General features: G+C 41.3%; 1 long non-coding RNA gene across 1 annotated transcript; it reads left to right on the top strand.

Moving 5' to 3' along the window:
• Positions 1-4,667: 4,667 nt before the first annotated feature.
• LOC132249244 (uncharacterized) lies at positions 4,668-9,326 on the top strand. Its single transcript, XR_009460644.1, has 2 exons — positions 4,668-6,602; positions 8,077-9,326. It is a non-coding gene; the product is annotated as an uncharacterized LOC132249244 (long non-coding RNA).
• The last annotated feature ends 16,518 nt before the right edge of the window (positions 9,327-25,844 follow it).

Genomic DNA, 25,844 nt, shown 5'->3' with positions numbered 1-25,844 from the left:
CTATAAGTTCATCACGGGGGCACAGAAGGGAATTGGTGAGGATTTATTCACCAAGGCGCCCCTGGGGGTTACAAGAAACAATGGCCACAAGCTGGCAGAGAGCAGATTTAGATTGGACATTAGGAAGAACTTCTTCACAGTTCGAGTGGCCAAGGTCTGGAACGGGCTCCCAAGGGAGGTGGTGCTGTCCCCTACCCTGGGGGTCTTCAAGAGGAGGTTAGACGAGTATCTAGCTGGGGTCATCTAGACCCAGCACTCTTTCCTGCTTATGCAGGGGGTCAGACTTGATGATCTATTGAGGTCCCTTCCGACCCTAACATCTATGAATCTAATACTGGCCCATTTGTAGACTGTGATGGTTTACCGAGGAGCTAATTAGTCTACTCTGTAGTAAAGCGCATGTGTAGATACAACCTCTGTGTAGGAAAGTGTTCATGTAACAGCTCATAGGAACTCATGGGGATGCTCCTTGGCCTATTTGTCACCTCATTTAGCCAGTAGCTTGGATCTATTGGTTTATAGTGATCAGTGCTAAAGCTTGGTAAATTTAGGAAAGAGATTATTTGATGTGGTTGCTTGTGATACAGAGGGCTGGGCTGAATGATGTCCTTTACAATTTTATTGTTTTACTTTCTTTAACCTGCCAATTTACAAAGAGATAATCACGTATTGGTGTTTGCAGAATTATACGTACCTTCTGTGATAAGCGTTGGGTTTGCTGAAAATACTGAAATAACCTTATAAATACTAATAAGCTTAATGAAATGTAGCTATTGTATTATTGCAGTCAAAAGCAGGATTTGAAAGTAATGCAGTTAAGGATTGACATGCCACCTTGTTCGATTAATGACAGAAAGTCTTTAACTATAACACAAATGAGCTATAAAACTAAATGACAGAAAAAGATTCCTTCCTAATATTCAGTAAATGAGATATCACAAAAGTCCAGTATATATTAGCCGCAGTGGTGTCTCTCACCAATACAGACAGGAAGCAGTTTCAGTCTTCAAAGCCTTCACCGGGAATGTATGTCACAAAGAGTGGCTGGGTGCAGGTTACAATGTTGCAGTGATTTCTCTCTCTCTCTCTCTCCTGAAGCACATTTTGCCAGCGACTCTGTTTTGTGCTTTTGGGGCATTTATACACATACCATTTTGTCCTGTGACACACCAGAGATCTGCCCCGTTGATTAATCAAGTCCGCTCTGCATGCAAGCTGCTGCAAACTGTGCTGCATTGCTTGCAGTTGTATTAGTGGCGAAATGCACGTCAGCATGCAGTAAATGGCGGTGGTACACTTTTCGACTAAAACACCTTCTATGTGCTTTACTTCAAAAGTGTGCTGCTGCCATTTTCTCAGCGCTGACGCACAATTCGCCACTTATACAACTGCAAGGAGCACGGCGTGGTGCTGAGTGCTTTTCAAAGTGCCTGGTACTGCGGCACTTGTATTTGTAAAAATGCCCATGCTCTTCAGTTGTATAGCTTCAAAGCATTCCTCCTTGGTAGTTGGTCAGTTGAAATCCAAACAAAGCTGGTAGGGAGGGACCATCATATTACAATTGCTGACTGCTCAGATCCTGTTTTGGATCATCCAGTTGTAAAACTTGTTTTTACAAGCTTTTTGATCAGTCTGGAAGTTACACTTCAGTCAAGTGGGATGGGTCTTCATAGTTGCATAGTTTCATAGTTGGTAGGGTCGGAAGGGACCTGAGCAGATCATCAAGTCCAACCCCTTGCCATGGCAGGAAAAAGTACTGGGGTCAAACGACCCCAGCAAGGTGTTCATCTAACCTCCTCTTAAAGACCCCCAGGGTAGGAACCAGTATCACTTCTCTTGGAAGTTGGTTCCAGGTCCTAGCCACCCTGACTGTGAAGTAGTGCCTCCTGATGTCTTGATTGACTGAATGGGATATCTTGGAGCAATGATTATAGGGCACTGTTTTGGGTAGTTGTTTTAACAGTGGGGCAGAATCCAAAATATTTTGAACCAGTGGTGGTCTATGGAGACATTTGCCAAACCCCAGATATTGAATGCCTGTTCCTACAAATATGCCTTAATCAAAGAAGGATGTGTCAACAAGGAGGATAGAGTCACGTAGGGAGATGCAGTTATTTATGAATGGTTTACATAATAAAACAATGGGTACATCTGCAACTACCACAGGAGGTGAAATCAATTGGGATTGCTTCATTCCACATGGTCCCAATCATGATTTTACATTCTTGTGCAAGATGCACTCTTATTTTTATTTGGTCATTTAAATTTCATGTGTAGGTCCGGCCAAGCTTTCAAGGTTATCAGTATCTAGTATAATGTGTTGATTGAAACTATCGCTAGGGTTTCCATGTGCATGGTGTACTTCAGGTGTCTGGATACAGTATAGTTTTACAAATAACTAGTACAAACCACCAGAGATTTTGGGACAAGACTTGAAAATAGGAACAAATTTGATTTTTCAGAGCCTCACATTAACTTTTACTAGTATTTTAAATAGAAGTTAAAATTAATTTGGTTTTCTCCCTCTCCAAATTTGTAAGCTTCATAAATCCTGATATAGAAGTTCTCAACTGGGGAGATGTGACTGAGTTGGCAGAGGAACATATCTTGTTTTACCTTACCATTTAAATGGCAAAACCTTGACTTACAAAACTGAATCTGTGATGATTTCATCTTTATTGCAGTATGAAAATATGTCGTCTCAGCTACTTTTACATGTTTAGGACTTGATTTCAGTTTCATGGAAATCTAATTCAGAAGAAATCTTCATATTCCAATGACACAAATTTATTATAGATATCAGCCATCTGTCTGGTTTTCCTTGTTCAAATAATATTTGACTGATTTATTTTATTTTACTCTATACAACAGCCTTTTACAATGTATATCTGGCACACAAATCCACCAAACTGAATACAATAAACATTGCAATGTAATAATTCACTTTGGGTTTAAGATTTGGGAACTAGTTAATGGTTAAGTGGACTGCATTTCAAGATATGATTCATTCAGTGCATGTTTATTTTGTTCATTGGAACAACCCCAATAACATAAGAAATTTGTGCTTGGTGCATTGAACTTAATTTGTTCATTATTTTCTTAAAACACAGTAAAATCAAGTAGATTTGTGTTTCTGTTCTTACTATAGAACAAACTAATGCATGAGGTCACGCATGTTCTTTATTTCTGTTCTTGGAAGAAACTTAGGCACAAACAGGCAAAATTTAAATTAAACTAAGCAAGCAGAATTATACTGCTACATATTTTAAATGCATCTTTTACCCCACCTCCTGACAAACAAATTTCCTTCACAGAAACAATGCAACTCTTTTCCTCCTAAATCTTTTAAATCCTCCTGCAGTTCTTGATGCTCTTGCCTTTTGTCTTGCTGCTTTCACCTCAGCATTTTCTTTGAGATAAGATAAAGTATTTGATTTCTGCTCCCAGGATTAGACATTTTTAGACTCTATGATGTCAAAACACAGATGATGTTGGCCATTTTGTGATGTGATTAAGTGCCCTGATACTGCAGAGCTAGGGATTTAACCATGAATGCCTACACTTCCTGATGCAGAGAAGATAGTGTTGTTGAAAGAAAAGCATTTGGAAATCCCCATTAAAGGAGAAGGGATTATGAAGCAATTTGGTGAATTTGTTCTTTGAATGAAGTGCAGTTAATGGTGCATATAGATGGAAAGAATCTGCAAGACTTTAGCTTGCTGCTCAACTTGCAGCTTCCCTCATAAAACAACTGAATGAGAGGGAGTCAAAAATTAATGTTTCCTTCCGCAGCAATCCAAATTGATACAGATAATTGGGAATGACAGCTTTAGACAGGTGTCAGACTTTGATGAGATGATTTATGCCTTAAATTAGGAAATACAATGCAATTGTTATTTTGCAGTGAATGATAGGCAATGAGAAAATCAGAGAAACTTTTTTTTGGTGCAATATTATGATTGCAAAGCTGGAACAAAAAACATAAGTAATAACCCTGTAAAATAAAAGCTGTTTGTATTAATTTCTTAATGTTAACATGATATAGATGCTGTGTCTGACTAGAAAAATCACAGTTTATTTGCTTTCATTTCAAAGATATTAAAGGAACTTCCATTGTTTCACTTCACAGTTTTAATAATTGAGTGTGTTATTTAACTTTGGACCTGGGGTCACATAAGGTCAGAAAAAGAGGCAGTGTTTGACTTGCATACCTAATAAATGTGAACAGACAAATGTTTTTGTACTCTTATTTTCTGTTACATTGATACCTCCTCTCCATCACTCATACCAGCTTTATCACTAAACTTTGTCCGCTTCTCCAATAACTGTTTTCTGTACCATTCTTCTTGTGTGCAGAATGCTTTTCTTGAGCTGGTCTTCAAAATAATTACTGTGTCCCCATGTAAATCTCTCCTGAAGACCCATTTCCCATGAAATGTACAGGGAGTTACTCTCCATTTTTCATCTAGTTAATTATAATTAATCTCATAAGTGAACTGATACATTTGGAGGAAAGGTGTTGTCTGTAGGAAAGACTCATTGAGGCTGGAAGGGAGGAAGGCAGCTGCTGTAATGGTAGGAACTGTGATAGGAACAAAAGAATTTATTATATATTCACTTATTAGAACCAAAGAAAATTATGTAATTATTGCAACCTGTCTATGGTTACCTGGTTGATTTTTTTTTTTCATGTATATTACACACCTGTTCCTCATTTGTTTCCTTAAGGTTGCCCTGTTACATTATATACTCTTCAAGGGAGAGACAGTGTCTTCTCTGCATGCACATTTTGAGTGTGCTTAGGCCCTTGCTCTGCAAGGTTGTGGTACAGATGGATGGCCAGGCCTGATTGGGAGCCCTTCCTAACTTACTAAGAGCTCCAAGTGGCTGCAAGAGCCTTGATTATGATAAATAGGTACCAGGTGTTTGAGCTTTAAAAGGAAAGAGTGATAAAAAGAAATTCAAGAAAAGGTAACAGAGCTACATGAGAAATGGACCTCTTTCTTTCTGTGCTTCTATCCACTTTAGCCATATTTCCTTTACTCTTCTTCATGAACAGTACATGCCCCCAGTGGTTGCGGGGGCATGGCAGCAGTTGGAGCGTGGCAGCGGGAATGTGGCGGTGGTAAGTGGGGGAGCTCCTGCAGACACCGCCGGTGCAGGTGGTGGCTGGGGGGGAGGTTGGTGAGCACCAACCAGGGGTCAGTGATCACCCACAGATGCCACTAGCAGTGTCATTATTGGCCAGTGGGAATTGTGGACCTCCTGCAGACGTTGGCAGGGTGGCAAGCAGTGACCGCCTGCCTTTTTGTAGGGAGTGTACTGCCATACTCAGGGGGTGCATGTGCACCTGCGTACACTCCCTTCACATTGTCCCTGCTCTTCTTTCAGAGTCTTTATCCTACCTTGAACACCAAAGCTGCTCTTGAACCTTGGGCTATCTCCTATGACTTTTTTTTGTTGTCAAAAAATATATGTTCTTCCTTCTCTCCTGTGGTATAACTAACAAAGTTAGTTATCCTGCCGCAAAACCACATGGAAACTCAAAGCACTGTAATTTTTTAGTACTCGGTGGAGTGGATGGAAATATAACACTGACTTTTCCTAGAACCTTGTAGTAAAAACTCAGGCCAGAGTCTCTACTATGATTTTGCAGCCAGTTAGCATGAGGGGCATAGTAGCTATTCTGCTATAAATCCTAGTTGAATTAACCTGCTTGGTCTTTCTGTGCCAGTTCCTACTGCCCAACCTTTATGAGAACAGTTTATACCATGCTAGAACAGAATGGCAGCTTCAGTAAAAGAATTTTTAGAAGTTGACAACTTATATCAATACAGCAGAGTGAAGGTGTAGCTGTAGCATGTGCCAGCATACCTGTGCTACCTTTAATCTAGCTAGCCTGGTTAACAAGAGGGCTAGGGACAGAAGTTATACATAAACTGGTTTAAATGACCAGAAACTGGTTTAAACCTGTAACAGAACAGAAGCTCAATGTACATAAACTGGTTTAAGATAAACCTGGTTGAAAGTAGCATCAGATGTGACTGATTTGGGTCAAACCACTTCATGGAGCTTCTGTCCCAGAACCCTTCCTGGTTCAAGTTAAATCAGTCCCCCAGCATACCAGCAGGTTTTCCAGCCCTGGGCTGAGCTGCACTATCTGTTCCAGAGAGCAGGGTTGGCCCTGCTCCTCTGCTCCCTAGCTGGAGTAGTGAGGGCTGGCTGACAAGGAGGTCAGGGGGCAAGCTTGGCTGGGGATGCCACTCTGGCTGGGGACTGCCCTCCCCCCATCCCCCATCCCCCCAGCAAACCCTGGCTGGGGTCTGGGGCCAGGGAGGGGAGCTAAACACCCCTTCTCCCCCTTAAACTTACTGCTGGCTATAACTTTGGACTACAAATTCCAGAGGCACCTAAAAGCAGGAAGAGGATGGGAGGAACAACCCTGAAGATTCCTGTCGCCATCACTCTGGACTGCAAATCCCAGAGTCCTGGGAGGCAGCAGGAAGAGGAAGTAAACACACAGCCAGAGAGCTGTGCTCTAGCACCCCCTAGCTTCTGCCCTAAGCCACTGCTGGCATGTGGCTACATTTCCTGAATCAAAGGTAAGTGTCTGTTCACTTGTTTCAATTTAATCTGTACAATTTAGACTAACCGCCAAAGACTGAATTTATTCAGCATCAAGCTTTTTGCCTGTCTGTACTTAGTCTAGCACTAAAGGTATAGGAAATTTTAACACTATAAATTTCCATCCCTATAACTTAACCCACCCAATAGTAAAAATTGTGGTGGTACATTCTGAAGCCAATGCTAACAACCTGAGGGCTAGCCTTCCAGGAACCCGAGGTACTGATTCTAGTATGTGATAAAGCCTGTGTTGCAGTACTTTTACTGATATTGTTCCTTGTGCTTGCATGGATATACTGTCAATCACCCACTGCTGGGTAAGTATGTCTGGATAGTACGTAATCCTAACTAGTGCCAGGCTTGGTCTTGAGATAACGGCCTTTTTTTGTAATCAGAAGCATCCATAAAGGGAAATAAATATAATATTGAGCCTGATATACTGCTGCATGGCACCTTGTGAGGTCATTTATACCTCTGCACATTGCCAGGCAGAAAAAGTTATATTTTGCACCATCCCAGAAGTGTAGATTAGTGCAGTGTGTGCCAACTAGGATAATTTGATTTAAAAAAGCTAGAAAAATCTGAAAAAAAAATCCCAGATACCATGTAGCTGTATTTGAGGTTACTTCATCCTGCATGTTTTGAGTAATGAACATCTAGATTCTTACTGATATAAGCTCTCTTCTTGGAGCTGTAGTCACCTTAAAAAGTTTCCACTGGCCCAAAGACTAGTGAAAAACATCAGTTAAAACTTATCTGCTACTTATTGGCACTCCAAGCATCTAGGGAGCATTATTTGACAGTTAATATGCTGTGTCTCAGTAGTAAACATGCTTTAGTAAATAACACATGCTTATAAAACGTTTGCTTGTTAAACAAATATAAAGGCACATGGAGTTGTTAAAAGCAGGACTAAAGTTAATAAAAAAAACACTTTCAAATCCCTAATTAAAGTGCTGTAGCCAGTTTAGCCTACTTGTTGTTACTCTTCCTGCATGATCATATCGTATTCCACCAAAAAAGGAAAATCTTTTGTTGATACTATTTTATATTCTTTAGCCCACTGAAGCCAAACATAACAAGTCATATTTTCACTATATTTCACATTCCACTTAATATTTTTGCTGTGTGACAAAGTTTCCATAGAAAAACAGCCTGTACCCAGCAACAGAAGTCCAGAGTTGGGGGGGGAATTAAAAAACATACTCCAGTAGTGTATGCAAACTAAATCTTAGACTGCTACACTTTGATATTTTGATGGCTTTAATCAGTTCTGGCCTGAGTTATATATTTTTCAATTAATTTTATTTAACAAGATATAATTATAGATTCGGTGTTTCATTTCTATTACCTTATCCAACCCTTACAATGTGGTTACCTGTATTTATTTTAAGTACTAGTATTATTTTAATCTGTGTAGAATAATGTTATCACTTTCTGCTTCTCTAATAGGTTTGAGTAAGTAAGGTAAAAAAAAGACTCATGCAGTTTTCTAACATTTCCACTTCTGGACCCCTCTGGAGCCCAACAGAGCAGAGATCACGTGGAATTGAAAATTCATGCCTCTGCCCCGAAGAGCCACACGTCTCTCATACAGTTTAATCAAGTCTAAACACGTATTAGAATTTTGAAGGCAAATTGTGGCAGCAATGAGGGTTGTTAGTCCTCAGAGCCCAACTCCGAATAATCACAGTGTTGGGGACTTGTGGAGCTTTCCACTAGGTATTGATCTACTGCCCGACCACACCTAGCGTCTGCAAATTGCGTATAAGAATCAGACTCGGTGGTAAATTTCAAAACGACTGGATGATATTATTACAAAGGTAAGGCAAATAATAGGATAATGAAACATATATACAATAGCAGGGAATGATACAACAAACATTATGAGGGATGACCAACAGAAACAAGCAGAGAGCAAAGTAGCCTCTCTGACCATCTCTCTACATTTCTGTGCAGTAGTGTTGCATGGCAGAAACTGTGACTGCACAGTAGTTTCGGGAGACTGTGCAGCCAGTGTCACCAAAAAGCCGTTTGTCAGCACTACTGCGGAGTAACTGTGGCAGAAAGCCACCTTTGTTTCTCCCCAAAAAACTTTGCTATGTGACAGTTGTGATTAGGATGGGCCCAGCAGAGGATACACACCTTTACCCTATCTCTTCGGGTAACCTGAGCTGGATACATTCCTGAGGGAGGGGGGAAACCTGCTCCCTCTGCCTACGTGACTGGCATCACATACCTGGGTGAGGGGCTTCCTTCCTGGTGGGCTAGAGTTTGCCCGGCAACTAGTGATGCTCTTCAAATTGGTTGGCTGACAGCCAACAGGTGATGGCTTCCATTGGACCAGGTAAACGAGGTCGCAAGGGATATATAAGTTAAGGACTGCCCAGGAGGAAGGGGGCAGCAGCCATGAGGGATACTCAGGAACAAAGAAGAGATGTACCATCTGAAATTTACTTTATCTCTCAGAACTCATGATCAAGGAACCACCTGCCTCCAGAAGGATTCTCCAACTGCCTCTGGATGATACTTGTGAGTAAGCTAACTGAGATCCAACTAGATATATAGCTTGCAGTAACTCATGTGAGATCAAAGACTACCCCAGCCACAGGAGTTTGCTTGATGGGATTTCTCTGATATTGCTCTACCCTGTACCCTATTCTAACCCTACCCTTTGTAACCAATAAAGTTTTCCTTTGTAACTGGTGTAGGAGACTTATTGAGGGGTGGGTTTAATTATGCCTAGGAGGCCCCTTGGGTCTGCGGACTAGGGGAAACTATCCTTTTTGGCCCCCGACTTGGGGAAGTGCCCCAAGTTCTTGTATTGGGTCGAGTACCCATAGGATTATTAGGCCTGTGTTTCCCCGAGGACACAGGCCCTATACAGTCCCTTCTCGGGGTGGTAGCAGCACACGTTACCCCCGGACTCAGCAGTGGGGTTCGAAAGGGGATCTGCCAGGGCTTAGGTACCCCTGGAAAGACACGTGGAGTGCAGAAGGTGGATGGGTGTAGTGAGGTGGGAGGCTCAATGCAGGAGCTCTCCCTACTGGCCAGCCACAGTAACACAGGTTGCTGCACCGTCATTTAGTGCCTGTTTACACAAGTCTTAATGGCTGCTCAGTAACGACTGCATGGTCAGCGTCTCATCTCAGGGTACTCAGCACCTCAAGGATCAAAGGGGTGGGTGAGACTTTACCATGACAGAGATGATGAGGTACAATGGTCATCCAGACCAAGGTCCTGTTAACCACTAGTGCTCCCTACTCAGAGCAGCACTTCATCAGCCACAACACCAATCACCTCACAATAGTAACCAACAGTCAAAACCCAGCACAGAAACCAAACAGCTCTCAAATTCCCTCATTTATGTACCACTTCAGCTCACCAAAAGACCCACATCTGCACAAGCTCACCACAATCACACACCAGACCACTCAACCATCGCAAGCTCCAGCTGGACAGGAGCAGTGCCAATCATCCCTTTAACCAGTCAACTGTTAAATCACCTCAGAAGGTGAGCAGGTCACCTTTGTTACAACTCATGCCACTGCTTGGATCTCTACTGCACTCGCTCCACTCAGTGGAAGTAAGCCAGGACATCATCGGAGTCAAAGAGTTCACTGGGTCCAGGACTCTCCTTCCTGACTCCTAGTCTAAGCAAGCATCGCATCCATAAGTCGTCTCTCAATCACAAATTCCAGTGGGGGAAGTCAAGGCCAGAAACTGCGGCCAACAATCCTCTTGTATTAATGGAAGGTATTTTGCACCACCACATCTGGTCCAGTTTGAATTAGGCATAAAGAAAAATTATGGGCCACTTATCTGATCTATTTTATCATCTCTATTCCTTGTGCATGCATAGATAATGTAAATGTATATCTTTGGTTTTAGGAAGACTTTGATATTGGTAGAAAGCATAGTCTTGTGCTTTAACCACAGGAATTAAAATATTTCCATTTCGTTTCTAGGTCTTCCAAAGAACTTCTGTCTAAGTCATAGGGAACACAGATTTCCAGTAGGATTATAGGTGGGGCATGGAACGCCTGGTTAGGAAAGGAGATTCCATGTTGCCTAAAGAACAGAACATTACAAGAGGAGGCAGGAGCCTTGCACTCTGTTGCTGGCACTGCTACTGATTTGACCTGGAGCAAGTCCCTTGAACAAATTCCATAGTTTTCCTTTTCTACTGCTTGTCCTTGCCTTTTAATTATAAGGGCAGTGCCCTGTACTGCGTTGGTCCAGTACCTCCCACGCTTGGACCTTAGTCTTTATAGGGACGCTACTGTAACTGAGGTGTGACTGTCTATGAAGTCAGAAAATTTACCCCAGATCTAGCGACCTCAGCCACTGGCTACTCTGAACACTCAGGTAGTTCTGTTCTCAGGAATTGTCAAGATAGCTGTTGTACAAGGCTGTGCCACTTGGCTACTCTCACAGCCGCTAATTGCCAAATAGAAATAAAAGCTCATTCTCTGTTCTTGAACCCTCATCAGAGAACCAAAAACTTCTCAAGAACAGTCACTGCATGATGAAAAGAAACTTTGTGCACCCAAGAAACATGCCCAATGATAGAAATACTTATGTTGCTTGAGTGAGTTATGGACAATTTATCACATCAGACAGATTATGCCCACTCAAGAAGAGTTCCTGAATAAATGCTTTACAGAAGGATTAAACATTAGATTAAAGGCTAATGCAGAAATCTTTCACTGATGATATTTAAAGTATTAATAAAAACCCTGTCAGGAAGCATCAGAATCTCAGTCCCTCGGATATCACGTAGAACTGAATATAGGGGTACAGACTTGGCCATTTTTGGTGAGCGCTTATCTGTGATATACATGAAACAGGAGGAAGGAAGTTCTCTGTAATGGAAGCATGTGCTGAGAAAACACCCTGTAAAGGCACGAAAACATAGTGATGGTGCTTGCAGAAAACTCTATACACAAGATTGCCTATCTGCTAACCTCCCTGCCTCTCCCTGAAACAAACCAAAACAGCAAACCCTCTGTTTTATACAATAAAACAGCAGCTGTGCATCTCTGAAGATGAATAAAATGTTCATCCCCAGAATGCTAGCATCAGTAGGGGGCATGAGATATCCACCAGACGCTTTGAAAAATCAAGCAAATACATGCCTGTCTGGGATTTTGTCTACCTTAAAGATTACATGAAACCTCAGTGTTCCTAGTCATAGCTTTCAGACAGGTTAGACAGGAAAGGATTTTTTTGTGATATCTTTTATTGGGCTGACTGTATAGTTGGGAGAGCTGTTGGAAAAGCTTTTGGACATCAAGTGCTACATCTAGACCTGGTCTCTTAAATTGGTCCTTTACATCCCAACTACACAGTTAGTCCAATATTAGATAGCACAGGAAATCTTTGCCTCCTACATTTCCTGGACCAGCACAGCCAAAACAACATTGGAGCCCTACTAAGATAGGTTAGGGAACTTCTTAAGGACAAATGGACACTGAAGTGACTGTCAATTCCACCCTTTTGTTATTTATCAAGCATGGGAGAAACCATTTGCCTGAATGTGGCAATACTTTCTTTGAATTGCAGAGTTCAATGCAAGCAAAATTATGGAGACAGTCATTGTATCAGAGAGGAATATTTCAAGGTGAGTGCCTTCCCCACCAAGTTACAACATTGTTTTCATTTTCTGCCTCTCTCTCACCTAATGAATATTTAATTATTTTCTGAAGTGGAGAAATGATGAGTGATTTACTTTAGAATATTCTTTATCAGAGTGGTTCTGAGTCTGTGATCTGGGTCCATTTTTTTCCCTCCAAATCTGGATAAGGAGGGATTTAAATTGGTCTTTTGTATCTCAGGTGAGTGTTCGATCACTGGACTAAATACACCAATATCATTAGCTTTTGGTTGTGCCCTGAGAAGTTGAGTCTGGTAAGTGTATTCTGAGAAGGCCTAGTAGGTTGTGTCCAGTCAGGGAGCTCAGTGTAAGAACACCTATGTTGTGAATTTCACTGGGGTTTAGGACTTGTGTACAGTGGCTCTGTGCCAGGATCTAGTTGAACTGTTGAGACCCACTTACTGATGCTCAGTGTGTGCCCAGTCTCGGGCCATGTCTACACAAGAAGCTGACTGTGCAGTAGGTCAAGACTACTGTGCAGTAATGTTGCATGGCAGAAACTGTGATGTGACACTACTGCACAGTTGGTTCAGGCTACTGTGCAGCCAGCGTCACAAAACGCTATTTGTTGGTGCTATTGCAGAGTAACGCAGGTTACTGCATGGTCATTTAGTACTTGTTTACATAAGTCTAAATGACTGCTTAGTAATGACTGCTCAGTCAGCATCTTGTGTAGACGCTGCCCCAGAAAGGTAATGTGGTTGTTTTAGGGAGGTTCTGAGTGCACGTTTAAAGGCATTTGTAGATTCTCTGGGTCAGGCAAGGGCACCCTCACGGCTGTACCAAAGTGGCTACATTGCCTCATTTTTAGGGTTTGGTGTGGGCATTTTTTCTCTGTGTAGATGTGCCTAGCTGATGGATGGTGTCAGAGCTTGGCTGGCTGGGCACCTGTATACCAGCAGACACTTGGGTATATAACTAAGTTTACTAGCCAAGACTTCACAAGGCATTTGGGAATATAGGTGTACCAAGGGCTAGGTGGCAGTTGAGCCATAGCTTTTGAGGATTGAAAATTGGATTAGAGCACCTAAATCATTTTGTGGCTTCAGCTCTGACCCTGTAGCATATGCAGTACTTTAGCAGCACAGCCTGGGATCAGTTTGACATCAGTTGTGAATTCCTGTTGTCAATAATATTTCATTAAATTTTAAGCAACTCACAGCAGGTACCTGGTACATAACTGCCTCGACAGGTGGACACCAGACGGCAATAAGGCACTGCTCTAGATGTTAAGTAAATTAGTTCCTACACAACTATTTCATTTTAATTACTGTGATTATTTTACATGCATTTAAAACATAAATTGTGGCATCACAGCTGTGTTACGTATTACTTAATTACAATAAAGATGTCTTATACATTTTTTCCCGTTGGAGGAAATTCTCTCCATTCCCAACCATCTTCCAAAAGAACTGCATATAATTTCTGTATAACTAAAAAATTACAAATGGAATTGGAGCTTAAGAGTCAGCCCATTTTTGCTCGGACTTTATCGCTCTGTTTTTCGTTGGAGAGACAAAGGATTTAGGGCAATGTCTCAGATGAGAATATATTTCCAATAAACATTACAATACAAACATTTTTACTGCCAAGCTTTTACTCCTGCAAAGGAAAGAATAACACCAGTGAAAGGTCCTGTCAGATTCAAAGATGAAAAAAAGAATAAATTAGGAAAAATTTGGGGGATAAATTCTGTTGTTATTTTATAGCTTTTGAGGAATCTATAATTGTTTAATAACATATTATACCTAATTATGTGTTATCCATTACATTTTGATGAGAAGAATACATTACAAGAATAAGAAAAAAAGTTATGCAGTAGAATAAGTATGACTGAATGCTTTACACATTATGTTATCTACATTTTTGAAGTGTGCTATCTTTTTGGTATTGTTTATATTTTGTTGTTTAAAATTATAAAATAGCAAGAAGCACCCATTTAACTATAACTGTGCACTAAAAGGAGATTAGGCATATAACAGCGGATGGGATCTCAGCTAGGCTGAGCTCATCTAAAGTGGTATGGACAGCAGTAGCTGCCTGCTTTCATCTTTTGGACCTGCCAGGAATCACAAAATGTACTATTAGCCAGATTAAGGGTTTAAGATTAAGGGATGCAGTGATGGACTGCCTGTCCTGGTCCCAGACACTGCTCCCCACCTGCCTACGGCCTCATCCCATCCACCTGGTTGAGCACACACCGCCTGTGGGAGTCCTAATCCGGTCTCCATGGGGATCCTGCTTGTCTGTCCTTGGCAGTGGGTACAGGGCAGACAGACTGGGGTATCCAGGCATCAGGGCCAGGTCCGACACTAGGGGTGGAGATACTGGCAACAGGAGCTGGAATTGTGAGGGCAGAGTGAACTGCCACTGTGGGGGCTATGGGGAAGATGAATCCAGCTACCTTGCTGCCCCTGCCCACCACTGCACTACCCAGCCATGTAGACTACAGCTAATGGCGTGCCAGAGAGCTGTGCACAGGGATAGGGAGGGCTGTGCTCTGCATCAGGTGGCATCTCCATGCCCAGGGGTGATGGGACCAGCTGCATGCACCATGCCCTAGGCTGCCCCCTTAGCGCCTGGCCCAGGTGGACCCTGAAAGAATCACTTGGCAGGCTGGATTTGGCCTGCAGCCCATATACTGCCTACCCTTGCCATGGACCCTCACAAGGGAATGTTCTGAATACATGGACTTTTAAGTGTACATCAGTACTTATAATCTTTTTTTGATTTTGTTTAAAATGTTGAAGTCTGTTGTCTAATAATGATCTTCAGTTATACTCAGAAAGTTATAGCTTCCTTAATTTTTACATGTATCAGTATAGGTTACCATTGTCCTATATAACATGGAGTAGACTGTTCTTCATATTGAATGGTTTTCAAGCAAAATACACAAATCAGACAGAAAAAAACATAATAAAGAGTACAAAAATCCTTGGTACATGAATATAGACTTAATGCTGTTGGAGTGTGCATCTTCCCTGTGGATTTTGACTGCAGGTAAATTTAAAAGATGAAGAAAGCCCTTCCATTTACTGGGAGCAGTGTGAAAAGATAATTAGATAACTGTTTAGTTCCTTTGTCAAATGTTGGAGTGGAAGTAATGTTCATGGTTCTGTAAGCAATTCCTTCCTCATCTTTTTATGATACGTGTCTGAGTTTGGAATTTACTGGCAGAAATTTCTTGGGAGGAAACTGCAGTGAGCAACCGCAGCCTACTTCTTAGCGCAGGCTTATGTTTTAGGGCCTGAAAGAGTCCAATGGGAAACAATTTCATTTATACATCTTGCAAGTACAAACCCAGATTTGAATATGGCAGTGTTCTGTTTTTTTGGTTTTTTTTATATATCCCAGTAAATACTTGATCTTTGGGTCATCTTAGTAAAGTGAGTATACCAGATTGAGTGTTTGTGAGAACAAGCATTAATCCACTGAAGCTTTGGTTTCACAATAGATTTTTGGCCTTAATTAAATAGGACATACATATACTGATATGTTTTGTGTGTTTTTTAAAAAAATCAGGCTTTTTGAAGATTTGGCTTTAGGAAATGAACAGATACACAAACTTAAGTCTAAGCTTATGTTTGAAAAGTGAAATGCAGAAAAGTCAGGAACTTTTAAGGTTCAAATACCAATTCTTTCTTTTTGACCATTGGCATGTTTGATTTTAGAATATTGAATCTTACCCTCATTCATACTCTGGCTTTCATGTGCTTGATTTGTCATTAATGTTGTACAATCATTTAATTTCCTACTTTCCCTTGAAAGGAAGGAAAGAAGAGTTTATTCAAACTACTTGGAAGGTGCCTAGTAAAAGATGATGCCATTTAGAAACACTTCACGCTGCTGATTTCCTTCATCAGTGCACCTTAATCAATCCAAGACACACAACATCTAGCAGTTCACATTTTTGCAACAAGAGAGCAATCCCTTTTTTTTTTTTTTTATCATGGAGGGCTACAGTCGTGCCCAGTTTGAAGTTTCTATCTGTTTTTCATCACGGAATTTGGGAGGAACCATTTTTTTCTGCATCTGCATATTCATGTAGGTTTTCCTCATATACTCAAGCTAAAGCCAGTTGCCAAATTTGGGGTCATGAAGGAATATTCCTGCTAGGTCATGCTGGCAATGATGATAGGGTGGGTTTTTTGCCTTTATCTGTAGCATGAGATTCAGCTAACATGCTCTGTTAATTTAATGACAGGGCATTGATGCTACCATTGTGTCTCCTGCTTTTTGCCTGTGGCCTGCTTAAAAGAGTTCAGAGTGGATGCCTGCAAATAAAGGTGATTGGAATCAATGGCCCAGGATGCCACTTAAGGTTCTATATTCTAATACCATGGATGTCTCTAATGTTGTGAGAGCAGCTGCAACAAGCCACTCAAGGATGAAGGCCCAGTTCTTGCCTTGTAGGACATTTCATCATTATGAAACACGAGCATATCAATTTTATTTAAATTGAGATAGACTGTATATGGTAGAAAGCTAAAATTAACCTTTTTTTGAGAAGGTTTATAGCAAAGGATGGAAGAAATGTAATGTGAAAACACCTCCTCAACGGCAAATAATATAACTAATTACCAACTGATTAACCCTTGTATATAGGAGATTCAACAAGATTAAGGATTCTTTTTCGGCATTTCAGGGACCTGAGCCACAGTTAGTGACGTTCTAAAAAAGAATGATAACTCAATTTTTGTTGCATACTTTTCATTATTTTGAGTATTTCTGTACTTTGAGCTTTTTGAGTGCTATCAGCATCACTGTTCAAAATGTAAATCACCAGTCAGAAGTTTTTACTGTTTTGGTCTGTTTGTCTGGCTATGAAATATACGGTAAATTGAATACTTTGCATGGGCTTTTTGTTTAAGGCATCTGATAGTGTGGTTAGAGCTTTTTGGACCAGAAATATTCACCTTTAGAAATTAGTTTTTAATTATTTGTTGCTACAAGCCTAAAATCTACAAGTAGAATATAATACAATTACAGCTTCGATCTTTCATCTATGCTGATGGGGGATCATAGCAAAGACTGATTTATTACTGAACTTGTGGTCTTACTTGGTGAAGATCATTATCAGCAGTAATATTATACCAGAGTTCATAAGTGAACGGCTCCATTGACTTGAGGGGCTTAGATCTGGTTTCTTCCAACTGAGAATATCCTTGAAATGTTTTCTGTTAGCTCTGCTTTCATTGTAAATCAAAACTCATGTAAATCAAAACTCTGATGTTTAAAAAGCACACAAGTGATGATTTGCAGTTGTCACTGAGCAGGTTCCTTTCTTAATCACTATTGAGTTCAGAGTGATTCTTTTCAGGCTTCAGGTGTCCGGCCTTCATCAAGGTCAACTTGATCAGAGAGGCAACAACCTACTTTGTCAGATGCTAGGAATGGATTGGTAGAAAGAAAAGATTTTATAATGAAGGGAGGGGGAGGGGCACTGTGGTCATAAGTGATTTCATTATCATAGCACTTATGATTGCTAGGGCTATGCAAAGCTTCAGTCCCTGATTTGATTTGGTGGAGACTTGGCCTGATCTGGTGGCCAAATCTCTGAATCTGAATTGAATCAGGAGACCCTTTAATGTTTCTAAATCAAATTGGAGCCCTCCAAATCGACTCGGAGTGATTCAGAAAGTTTCAATGATTCGGATATAGACACAGCTTTAAATGTTTTTTCTACATATCTCAAGGTACAAGGCAGCTTGTAATGGTGGGGAAGATGGAGCATTCCACAGGAGCTCGGGGGGGCTTCCCAGCATGCTTGGCAGCAGACCTGGAAGTGGACCAGAAGCACTTCTGGTGCACTTCCGGGTCCGCTGGGGAGCATGCTGGGGGCCACCCCCATACCACTCTGGCTCAGCAACTGGTGGCTCCTGGGTCAGGGGGGGCATCTGGGGTACCCCCATGGCTGATTGCTGAGCTGGGAAGCGCAGAGGGGCCACCCAGCGCACTTGGCAGTGGACCCAAAAGTGGACCAGAAGTACTTCCTGTCCTTACAGGTTCGTCGCCAAGCATGTGGGGGGCCTGCCTGCGCTCCTGTGGGATGCTCGATCCATCTGCCCCACCATCGCAGTGCTCACGAGCCACACCTGGTACCTTGAGGTATGTTAAAAGCTGTGTCTATGGCCGAATCACTGATTCTCTGTATTAGTACCGAATCTTCAGATTCAGCCGAATCAAACTGGGGACAATGATCTGAATCAACAATTGAATCACTGTCCGCGATTCGGGTCGAATCCAAATCTGAATCGAATACGGCCCATTTCCCACACCCCTAATGATCGCTTAGCCATATCTTCTGCCCTTGTCTCCTTTCTTTCTTTTTACAATCTTTTCTTTCTGTATTTCAAGTTCTACAAAATGGAAACAACTTTGACATTTCACATTTTTTTTTACTTTGTGTTCTAGATCAGTTTTGATGATAACAGAAGTGAATTAATTTACATATTTAAACCAAAGTTTTATATATGAGTGTTGTTTTTATTGTATATGGTTTAAAGTAGACCTGGTTCTTCATTTATATTGAAATTATTATAAAAGCCCAGGAATTTTATGGTCAACAAAACTCTTCAATAACAAGTTGTGGGATGTTCCTGCTAAGTATTACAAAAAATGATTTAAAAATGACATGCATAAAGGGTATTTTGAGTAGGGCAAGATTCATTCTTGTATGATGCACCACTGATCTCAGGAACAAAATCGATGGTGGGACAGGATGCTTATGATTAACAGATACTGAATATACACTTGACGCATCCTAGATTTGTATCTGTTCTGAGGAGGATTGTTCTAATGTAAGCCTTATGTTCTCACTTTGAATTCAGTGTAACATTGGCAGTCTCCAGTACTTATATGGTCTTGATGTTGACATGCTCTAGCATTATTAATCTGATTCATCTGTGTTTGCTTTTCATGTACACCCAAGTGCATCCTGATGATGAAGAATATGCTTTTGAAAGTAGCATGTACTAGCCAGAGGGGTAATCTGTTTTGATAGTGGTCCCTCTACTCCTGCTCTAAAGAGGAAAATGATTTACTACATCAGGCCAAAAATGCTTTTCATTTCCACGCTTTCCCAGTAAAATATTATGTTAATGCTCTCACTGCTTTTGAAGGCACGGTCAGGGAGCTAAGCTGTTGCTTGACAGGTTCTTGACTCCTAGTACTATTTTCCTTTGGCCAAGGATTGGTAAAGTAAGATAATAATTGTTTTAACGACTTTGTGTTGATCATAGTTAAAGGGTAGTGGGTAAAATGGTAAAAAAAATCTATGCTACTTAGCCTAGATTTCATTTTCAGAAGTGAGTTGAGAGCCTAAATCCCACTGGTTTTCAATAAGAATTAGGCTAAAAAGCCAGACCTATATCATTTATTTAAGGGTGTAGGCAGACAAGGTTCCTTGGGTGAATTTGATATCTTTTATTAGACCAACCTAAATGGTTGGAGAATAGTTATTAAGCAAGCTTTCGGGTTCAAAAACCCTTTGTCAGGCTAAGGAAGCTGCAGCAGTTGGTGTGTGCTCTTCCTGGATGGAATGAAAAGTAAAGAAGCCAGGGGCTGGGCTGGGCCGGGGAGTCAGTTGCCAGGCAGATTGTAATGTATCAAAAATCCCATGTCTATGTTTAGTCCCTGATCTCTAGTATCCAGCAGGTTGATGAAATGGAGCTCATAGGCTCGTCTCTGGGATGTGTTGTGTAAATTTCCCTTGAGGATCAGGACTGAGAGATTGGAGAGAGAGTGGCCCTCCTGTGAGAAATGTGCCCCCACCAGTAATTGGGTGTTTCTGTCTTTGATGGATTTCCGGTGTGCGTTCATTCTAGTGCGCAGTTGTTGTCTGGTCTCTCCTACATATCTTCCATCAGGGCATTTGGTGCATTGGCTGAGGTATATCACATTCCTGGAGGTGCAGCTGTAAGATCCTGGGATGCTGATGGCTCTGTTGTGGGGTGTAGTAATAGTGGGGGTGGTGGAGATGTGGGGGAGGTTTTGCATCTCTTGTCATGGCACGGTCTGGATCCTTTTGGTGTGTTCTGGGGTTGAGGAAGTTTGCTTCTGGTGATGAGGTTGGTGAGGTTCGGTGCTTGTCTGAAGGCTAGAATGGGTGGCTCTGGGAAGATCTTTTTAAGAATAGGGTCTTTTTCTAATATGGGTTGCAATTTTTTGAGGATTTTCCATACAAGTTCAAGGGATGGGTGATAGGTCATAACCAGCGATGTGCGATTTGTGGGTGTTTTTCTTCTGTACTGCAGCAGTTCTTCACGTGGTATCCAGGTGGCTCATTCAAATGTGCGATCTACCTCTCTGGAGGAGTGTCCTTGCTGGGTGAAAGCCTTTTTAAGATTGGTGAGGTGGCAATCCTGGGTGTTCTCTTCAGTACAGATGCGGTGGTATCTGAGGGCTTGGCTGTATATCACAGCTTTTTTGGTGTGTTTTGGGTGATTGCTGGTTCTGTGCAGATATGTATGTTGGTCTGTGGGTTTCTTGTATACTGTGGTCTGTATTGTACCCTTCTGGATACTGATCCTTGTGTCTAAAAAGGGGATGTTGGTGTTGGAGTATTCTAAAGAAAGTCGGATGGAGGGATGGTGACTGTTGAATTTCTGGTGGAACTCAATCAGAGATTCCAGGTTATCACTCCAAATGATGATGTCATTGATATATCGTAAGTACAGCAAGAGTTTGATGGTGCAGTTCTTGAGGAAGTCTTCTTCCAGGTGGCTCATAAAAAGGTTGGCATACTGTGAGGCCATTTTAGTGCCCATAGCTGTTCCCATCATCTGGAGGAAGTGTTGATTATTAAAAGTGAAATTGTTGTGTGTGAGGATGAAGTGTATAAGCTCAGTGATATCTTTGAGTCTGTATTCTGGGTTGTAATCTTGTTCCTGTAGATATGTAAGGCAGGCTTGGATGCCATCCTGGTGTGGGATGTTGGTGTATAGGCTGGTAACGTCCATGGTGGTGAGGAGTGTGTTGCTGGGAAGGTGGTCTATGTTTTTAAGTTTCCATAGCAAGTCTGTGGTGTCTTGGACAAAACTTGCTCTGTGGGTGACAAGTGGTTTTAGGATGGATTCAACGAAACCTGATATTTCCTCAGTTAGGGTCCCGTGGTTGGATATGATAGGTCTGCCAGGGTTCCCTTGTTTGTGGATTTTAGGGAGCATGTAAAAAGTCCCTGGGTTAGGTAGCGGGGGGATCAAGGTCTGTAGTTTTTCTTGTAATCTTGGTGGAAATGATTTGATGGTATTGTTGAGTTTTTTGGTGAAAAGGGGAGTAGGATCTTCTTGTAGTTCTTTGTAGTAGGTGGTGTCAGAGAGCTGTCTGTTGGCTTCCTTTATGTAATCCTCACGGTTTAGGATGACCATGGCTCCTCCTTTATCTGCTGGTTTTATTACTATCTGGTGGTTAGATCTTAGAGATTCTATGGCCTTTTTCTCTGGTAGAGAGAGGTTATTGTGGTGGCGTGTGTCGCTGATTATTTCATTGTTCATTCTTTCCCTGAAGTAGTCAGTGTAGCGGTCAAGGTTAGGGTTTCGTCCACTGCGAGGTGTCCAATCTGATGTTTTTTGGGGTTTTTTGGCATTGATCTTTTCTTGAATGATGTTAGAGGATGAGTTGTTGTTGAGAGTGGGTTCAGTTTGGTCGTGGAAATATTCTTTGAGGCGCAGGGTGTGGCTTCACCACTTCTAAAAGATAGACAGCTTGCTTTAGAAGGGTGATCTACATCAGAGGTTAGGGACCTTGAATGCTTAGATGGTCAAGGAGGGAGTGGGATTCCTCCACAGAGCAGTCCAGAATACCTACGTGCTGAGCGGGGAGATCTCTAGAATCTGTTAATAGGAAATTCTAGGGGATGGATGAATGTGAACTTCTACCAGTCTTGAGTGCCTCTGCCACTCAAATGCCTACCCTTTGGCTTTGGGCCTTCTGAATCCTAATGTGCACCTACAGTACTGAGTTTATTACAATGCGTATCCCAGATGCTGGAAAACATGGCTGATGGGGTAGTGCCAATATTGCTACCTTTTGCATAATAGCATAGTGGCTAGAACACTTGCCCAGAAAGTTGCACAGAAGACCTCAGCATCTAGGACAATCTTCAGCCTGAGGAGCAGTCCCTGATCCCTAGGACCCTGATCCCTAGGGTGTTTGCCTTTTATGTTCAACAGTCAAGAGATGGAAAACAAAAATTACCCTGTCAGTAGTATCTGCATATTGTTATTGTAATTTTTTGTACAAGATGTGCCTTTTTCAGGCTACAGGAAAGGCTATGAATGAGACAGATGATTGCAAAAAGAGAAATTATGTTCTCCTTTTCTGTGATGTAATCAGTTGATTTCTGAAGAGAGACGTTTAGTCGTTAGTCACTGCTCCTTATGTTGGGCCAGACGACCATTCTTCAGTTTCTTAGCTTTGCACTCTCAGCTTCTTTTTAAAGTGCACATCTACTAGGTATCTAAAATACCTTTTAAACAACTAGGTGGACAGTTTTCCCATGGACAGAAAGTCCCACGTCTTGACAGATTTTTTACCTATGTTTTTTCTGTGGAAGATAACTGACCTTTAAAATTGTTTTTTGGTCTATGTGTTTCTTTTTTTTAAAAGAAGAAAATGAACTGTGTGTGTTTTTTCTAAAAAGTATAAAAATCAGCTTGTTTACTGAAACTTAGGTGAGTTGAAATATTCACATTTTAACATTTAAATCAATTTTAATTTTTTAAAAATATTTGGCTGCTTTTACTTGCATTCATTTTGAGATGAACTTCATTTTTCTTTCTTTTTTTACAGTGCAAAGAATATAGAGGTCATATAATCTTAACATTCTCTTGGTTATGTTTCAGTGTTAAAAGAATTTGAATAAAATCATTCAAATTTTTTTAGTTTCTAAAATTATTCTAAAATTATTTTCTTTATTTAAAATTATGCTGCCAGAGGTCTGTTAAATTTGTATGGAACTGTGAGCCCAGTCCAGCAATCCTTTAATCTTGGGAGTAACCAGCAACAATACAATGAATACTAAAATTGTACCTTAGATGTGTCCCTTATTTTAAAGGGTATGCTTTTATTTTTGTCCTCAAGTTTGCCTACTTGCTACACAACGTTGGTGTAATTTTTTTGTTGCTTGTATCAGAAAATTGCAATCATGGAATTTAGGTTGTAGGAGAATGAGTCTTACATTATTCTAAGTTTTCTACATTAACAATTGTTTTGGTTGCCTGCATTTTTGCTTTGGTTGCACAATTTGGCCAGTAGTTGGACCTCGGCAGGTAGAAAAAGACTCCTAGGTCAGGTCATGGGAACAGGAGTAGATGCTGTTCTTTTTGCTTAGACTACATTTTGTTGTGTATAGGTTAAAAAGGCTACTTAGATGATTTGAGTTCTCATTGACATGAGTGGGAACGAGATCAACCCCCTTAGTAGTTATTCTGATTTCTGGAATGTGAGAGTTTTTTCATACTGTCAACGCTTCTGTCAGAAATTGAAGTTTGGTAATATCAGCCAAAGGGGCTCAGGAGAGATTGGATGTAGACTTCTGCAAAGAAAACATTGAAAGTATTCTAGAAGTAAATTCTGTACAAAGTAACCAAAATGTCATCCTTTCTCTTGAGTCTATGTATGCATCTTGAAGAAGCATAAGTGCCTTTATCTGAGTACTGTATCTTCAGGGGTGACCAAGAACCAGCCAGCAGGCTAGATTCATCCCATGGAGCAATGCCATCTGGACATCAGGGCCTTCCATGGGTCTGGAAATTTGGCATCAGGAAAAGCAGAAATAATGTTAATTTCTGTAGCTCTGAAAGCTAAGTTACCAGATTCATGGGAGAGCTCTGGGGGCCCGATGATGTGGTCCCATGCACCAGACCTAGCCCCATGGACTCATCCCATTTCCCAGGATCCAGCCTGTGGAATAATCCTGGTTTGGCTTGTGACTTGGATAACACTAGTTTAGAACATTATGTATTAAGAGAAGATTTCAAATGTGTCTTTATAAGGGAATGTTGGAAAGATAGCAACTTGCCCCCACTAGTAGAGACTAGAGGTCCACCTACTTCTGCATCCTAACTAATGGCCAACAGCAGATGTTTCAGATGTTAGACTATATAGTGACAAAATGTGGGACAGTATGTGCTGCAAGATAGTCTCCCTTAACTCTAGTAGCATTGGCTTAAGCCCTGAAGAATAAGATTTTGAATTTTTTTTCAGAAGCTGTTTTTTCAGCCCTTGCTATCAACATAAATATGTAATCACATTTTGAATTTTAAAATGTGATTTAGAGAAAGGTCTCCTTAGAACCAGCTGTTTCTTGCTTGGAAACTGAGCCAAGGAATGAAACATATGGATGTAGCTGTCTGTTTTACTGTAGTAATTAGATTATTTGGTTGCTACTTTTTCTTGTTGTTCTGATTCAGTTAAAGTAATTAAATAGAAAGGCATGAAGACTGATAGGACTGGAGGAGGCATAACAAATTTCCATTTTTCTTTTTCACTTTTTTTTTTCCTGTTCTCCTTTGTATAGCTTTTCCTGAGGAGATGGGCCTAGTAAATAGCCTAGATGAGCAGCCTGGAAACAGAGGTGCCTCCTCCCTTTCTTCTCCTCACTTTCTGTACTCCCCTGTACCAGTGTTCCATGCTTATAAAATAATTTAGGGTCAGAGGACTTTAAAAAGTGCATAAGAAGTTTAGGTGCCCAATCCAAGTGTCATTTAAGTTTTAATTTCCCTCTTGCATCTCAGACTTTTCTTTTTAACCGTTAGAGTATATGTGTGGACCTTTGTAATTCTGGGCTTGTTAATATTTCCTGTGTTGTCTTGAGTTGACTAAATATCCTTATTTCTCATGTCTATATTTTTTTCATTTTTCAATTAAAGACATTCTTGAAGAGACTTTTTCTATAACTCTCCCACATTGTAAATATTCTGGATACTCTTCATTGGCATCCAGATGAAGCCTGAAAAGCTTGGGGATTATCTTACATTTTTCAAATTTTTCTACCTTTACACCTAAGAAATGGTAACTTCAGGAAGGGTGGAGGACATTTCCTGTTCCCACCAGCCCAATAGCAGTCCTGCCAGAGTCCCCAGCCACATGTGGTGACAGGGTACAGCCTCACCTGTCCCCATACCGCACAGCCCCTGTGCTCCCATCACAGTCCCCAGCCACTGGTGGTGGCAGGGTGTGGGACCAGCCCCACCAGGCCCCATAGCACGTGGCTCCCTGAAATCCCACTCCCTTTCCCCCAGCAAAAGTCCCTGGTCTTGGGACCAGAAGGGTGTTTCCCAGCCTATAGGTGTATTGCTGGTTCCTTATCACTAGCTGCAGTACCTTGCACTTGTCTGCATTGAATTCCATCTTATTCTTTTCCACCCACCTCTGTAACCTGTCTAGATCTAGCTGGATTCTGTCCCTCCCCTCCAGTGTGCCTACCTTGCCCCACAGGTTGGTGTCATCAGCGTATTTGGACAATGTGCATTCCACACCCATATCCAGATTGCTGATAAATATGTTGAATAGTACAGGCCCCAGGACTGAGCCCTGGGGGACTCCACCACCCACATCCCTC

The sequence above is a fragment of the Alligator mississippiensis genome, chromosome 3, assembly GCF_030867095.1.
Source record: "Alligator mississippiensis isolate rAllMis1 chromosome 3, rAllMis1, whole genome shotgun sequence".
Taxonomy (NCBI): Eukaryota; Metazoa; Chordata; order Crocodylia; family Alligatoridae; genus Alligator; species Alligator mississippiensis.
Note: the sequence above shows the minus strand (reverse complement) of the source record. Positions and strands in the feature narration are given on the sequence as shown.